Genomic DNA, 5,000 nt, shown 5'->3' on the forward strand with positions numbered 1-5,000 from the left:
TGTAATAACAGTGTTGTGTCTGTACCAGAGTGTTGTGTCTTTACCAGAGTGTTGTGTCTGTAATAACAGTGTTGTGTCTGTAATAACAGTGTTGTGTCTGTAGTAACAGTGTTGTGTCTGTAATAACAGTGTTGTGTCTGTAGTAACAGTGTTGTGTCTGTGCCAGAGTGTTGTGTCTGTAATAACAGTGTTGTCTGTAATAACAGTGTTGTGCCTGTAATAACAGTGTTGTGTCTGTAATAACAGTGTTGTGTCTGTAATAACAGTGTTGTGTCTGTAATAACAGTGTTGTGTCTGTACCAGAGTGTTGTGTCTGTAATAACAGTGCTGTGTCTGTAATAACAGTGGCGTGTCTGTAATAACAGTGTTGTGTCTGTGCCAGAGTGCTGTGTCTGTAATAATAGTGTTGTGTCTGCAGTAACATTGTTGTGTCTGCAGTAACATTGTTGTGTCTGTAATAACAGTGTTGTGTCTGTAATAACAGTGTTGTGTCTGTAATAACAGTGTTGTGTCTGTAATAACAGTGTTGTGTCTGTAATAACAGTGTTGTGTCTGTACCAGAGTGTTGTGTCTGTAATAACAGTGTTGTGTCTGTGCCAGAGTGTTGTGTCTGTAATAACAGTGTTGTGTCTGCAGTAACATTGTTGTGTCTGCAGTAACATTGTTGTGTCTGTAATAACAGTGTTGTCTGTAATAACAGTGTTGTGTCTGTAATAACAGTGTTATGTCTGTGCCAGAGTGTTGTGTCTGTAATAACAGTGTTGTGTCTGTACCAGATTGTTGTGTCTGTAATAACAGTGTTGTGTCTGTAATACCGGTGTTGTGTCTGTACCGGAGTGTTGTGTCTGTAATAACAGTGTTGTGTGACAGAGTGTTGTGTCTGTAATAACAGTGTTGTGTCTGTACCAGAGTGTTCTGTCTGTAATAACAGTGTTGTGTCTGCAATAACATTGTTGTGTCTGTAATAACAGTGTTGTGTCTGTGCCAGAGTGTTGTGTCTGTAATAACAGTGTTGTCTGTAATAACAGTGTTGTGTCTGTAATAACAGTGTTGTGTCTGTAATAACAGTGTTGTGTCTGTAATAACAGTGTTGTGTCTGTACCAGAGTGTTGTGTCTGTAATAACAGTGTTGTGTCTGTACCAGAGTGGTGTGTCTGGAGTGACAGTGTTGTGTCTGTAATAACAGTGTTGTGTCTGTAATAACAGTGTTGTCTGTAATAACAGTGTTGTGTCTGTACCAGAGTGTTGTGTCTGTACCAGAGTGTTGTGTCTGTAATAACAGTGTTGTGTCTGTAATAACAGTGTTGTGTCTGTAATAACAGTGTTGTCTGTAATAACAGTGTTGTGTCTGTAATAACAGTGTTGTGTCTGTAATAACAGTGTTGTGTCTGTAATAACAGTGTTGTGTCTGTACCAGAGTGTTGTGTCTGTAATAACAGTGTTGTGTCTGTACCAGAGCGTTGTGTCTGTACCAGAGTGTTGTGTCTGTAATAACAGTGTTATGTCTGTACCAGAGTGTTGTGTCTGTACCAGAGTGTTGTGTCTGTGATAACGGTGCCATGTCTGTTGTAACAGTGTTGTGTCTGTGATAACAGTGTTGTGTCTGTACCAGAGTGTTGTGTCTGTACCAGAGTGTTGTGTCTGTAATAACAGTGCTGTGTCTGTACCAAAGTGTTGTGTCTGTGCCAGAGTGTTGTGTCTGTAATAACATTGTTGTCTGTAATAACAGTGTTGTGTCTGTACCAAAGTGTTGTGTCTGTACCAGAGTGTTGTGTCTGTAATAACAGTGCTGTGTCTGTACCAAAGTGTTGTGTCTGTACCAGAGTGTTGTGTCTGTAATAACAGTGTTGTGTCTGTACCAGAGTGTTGTGTCTGTACCAGAGGGGCATGTCTGTGCCAGAGTGTTGTGTCTGTAATAACAGTGCCGTGTCTGTAATAACAGTGTTGTGTCTGTAGTAACAGTGTTGTGTCTGTACCAGAGTGTTGTGTCTGTAGCAGAGTGCCGTGTCTGTAATAACAGTGTTGTGTCTGTGATAACAGTGTTGTCTGTGATAACAGTGCTGTGTCTGTGATAGCAGTGTTGTGTCTGTAATAACAGTGTTGTGTCTGTGATAACAGTGTTGTCTGTGATAACAGTGTTGTCTGTAATAACAGTGTTGTGTCTGCTATAACAGTGTTGTGTCTGTGATAACGGTGTTGTGTCTGTAGCAGAGTGTGTGTCTGTAATAACAGTGTTGTGTCTGTGTCTGTTGTCTGTGATAACAGTGCAGTCTGTAACAGTGTTGTGTCTGTAATAACAGTGTTGTGTCTGTAATAACAGTGTTGTGTCTGTACCAGAGTGTTGTGTCTGTAATAACAGTGTTGTGTCTGTAATAGCAGTGTTGTGTCTGTGATAACGGTGTTGTGTCTGTAGCAGAGTGCCGTGTCTGTAATAACAGTGTCGTGTCTGTGATAACAGTGTTGTGTCTGTAATAACAGTGTTGTCTGTAATAACAGTGTTGTGTCTGTGATAACGGTGCCATGTCTGTGGTAACGGTGTCTGTACCAGAGTGTTGTGTCTGTAATAACAGTAACATTGTTGTGTCTGTCTGTCTGTAATAACAGTGTTGTCTGTAATGTCTGTAATAACAGTGTTGTGTCTGTACCAGAGTGTTGTGTCTGTAATAACAGTGTTGTGTCTGTACCAGAGTGTTGTGTCTGTAATAACAGTGTTGTGTCTGTAATAACAGTGTTGTGTCTGTAATAACAGTGTTGTGTAACAGTGATGTGTCTGTAATAACAGTGTTGTCTGTAATAACAGTGCAGTGTCTGTAATAACAGTGTGTGTCTGTAATAACAGTGATGTGTCTGTAATAACAGTGTTGTGTCTGTAATAACAGTGTTGTGTCTGTACCAGAGTGTTGTGTCTGTAATAACAGTGTTGTGTCTGTACCAGAGTGTTGTGTATGTGATAGCAGTGTGTGTCTGTACCAGAGTGTTGTGTATGTGATAGCAGTGTTGTGTCTGCAGTAACATTGTTGTGTCTGCAGTAACATTGTTGTGTCTGCAGTAACATTGTTGTGTCTGTACCAGAGTGTTGTGTCTGTACCAGAGTGTTGTGTCTGTAATAACAGTGTTGTGTCTGTAATAACAGTGTTGTGTCTGTAATAACAGTGTTGTCTGTAATAACAGTGTTGTGTCTGTAATAACAGTGTTGTGTCTGTAATAACAGTGTTGTGTCTCTGATAACAGTGTTCTGTCTGTACCAAAGTGTTGTGTCTGTACCAGAGTGTTGTGTCTGTAATAACAGTGTTGTGTCTGTACCAGAGCGTTGTGTCTGTACCAGAGTGTTGTGTCTGTAATAACAGTGTTATGTCTGTACCAGAGTGTTGTGTCTGTACCAGAGTGTTGTGTCTGTGATAACGGTGCCATGTCTGTTGTAACAGTGTTGTGTCTGTGATAACAGTGTTGTGTCTGTACCAGAGTGTTGTGTCTGTACCAGAGTGTTGTGTCTGTAATAACAGTGCTGTGTCTGTACCAAAGTGTTGTGTCTGTGCCAGAGTGTTGTGTCTGTAATAACATTGTTGTCTGTAATAACAGTGTTGTGTCTGTACCAGAGTGTTGTGTCTGTAATAACAGTGTTGTGTCTGTACCAGAGTGTTGTGTCTGTACCAGAGTGTTGTGTCTGTAATAACAGTGTTGTGTCTGTCTGTCTGTACCAGAGGGGCATGTCTGTGTTGTGTCTGTAATAACAGTGCCGTGTCTGTAATAACAGTGTTGTGTCTGTAGTAACAGTGTTGTGTCTGTACCAGAGTGTTGTGTCTGTAGCAGAGTGCCGTGTCTGTAATAACAGTGTTGTGTCTGTGATAACAGTGTTGTCTGTGATAACAGTGCTGTGTCTGTGATAGCAGTGTTGTGTCTGTAATAACAGTGTTGTGTCTGTGATAACAGTGTTGTCTGTGATAACAGTGCTGTGTCTGTAATAACAGTGTTGTGTCTGCTATAACAGTGTTGTGTCTGTGATAACGGTGTTGTGTCTGTAGCAGAGTGTCGTGTCTGTAATAACAGTGTTGTGTCTGTGATAACAGTGTTGTCTGTGATAACAGTGCTGTGTCTGTAATAACAGTGTTGTCTGTAATAACAGTGCTGTGTCTGTAATAACAGTGTTGTGTCTGTAATAACAGTGTTGTGTCTGTACCAGAGTGTTGTGTCTGTAATAACAGTGTTGTGTCTGTAATAGCAGTGTTGTGTCTGTGATAATGGTGTTGTGTCTGTAGCAGAGTGCCGTGTCTGTAATAACAGTGTTGTGTCTGTGATAACAGTGTTGTCTGTGATAACAGTGCTGTGTCTGTAATAACAGTGTTGTCTGTAATAACAGTGTTGTGTCTGTGATAACGGTGCCATGTCTGTGGTAACGGTGGTGTGTCTGTACCAGAGTGTTGTGTCTGTAATAACAGTGTTGTGTCTGCAGTAACATTGTTGTGTCTGCAGTAACATTGTTGTGTCTGCAGTAACATTGTTGTGTCTGTAATAACAGTGTTGTCTGTAATAACAGTGCCGTGTCTGTAATAACAGTGTTGTGTCTGTACCAGAGTGTTGTGTCTGTAATAACAGTGTTGTGTCTGTACCAGAGTGTTGTGTCTGTAATAACAGTGTTGTGTCTGTAATAACAGTGTTGTGTCTGTGATAACAGTGTTGTCTGTAATAACAGTGATGTGTCTGTAATAACAGTGTTGTCTGTAATAACAGTGCCGTGTCTGTAATAACAGTGCTGTGTCTGTAATAACAGTGCTGTCTGTAATAACAGTGATGTGTCTGTAATAACAGTGTTGTGTCTGTAATAACAGTGTTGTGTCTGTACCAGAGTGTTGTGTCTGTAATAACAGTGCTGTGTCTGTACCAGAGTGTTGTGTATGTGATAGCAGTGTTGTGTCTGTACCAGAGTGTTGTGTATGTGATAGCAGTGTTGTGTCTGCAGTAACATTGTTGTGTCTGCAGTAACATTGTTGTGTCTGCAGTAA

General features: G+C 40.7%; 1 protein-coding gene across 4 annotated transcripts in view; it reads left to right on the top strand.

Moving 5' to 3' along the window:
- Window positions 1-5,000, top strand: part of LOC123990447 (DNA (cytosine-5)-methyltransferase 3A-like) — a 95,854-nt gene that overhangs the window by 11,823 nt on the left and 79,031 nt on the right. The window lies entirely within an intron of this gene.

The sequence above is a fragment of the Oncorhynchus gorbuscha genome, linkage group LG12, assembly GCF_021184085.1.
Source record: "Oncorhynchus gorbuscha isolate QuinsamMale2020 ecotype Even-year linkage group LG12, OgorEven_v1.0, whole genome shotgun sequence".
Taxonomy (NCBI): domain Eukaryota; kingdom Metazoa; phylum Chordata; class Actinopteri; order Salmoniformes; family Salmonidae; genus Oncorhynchus; species Oncorhynchus gorbuscha.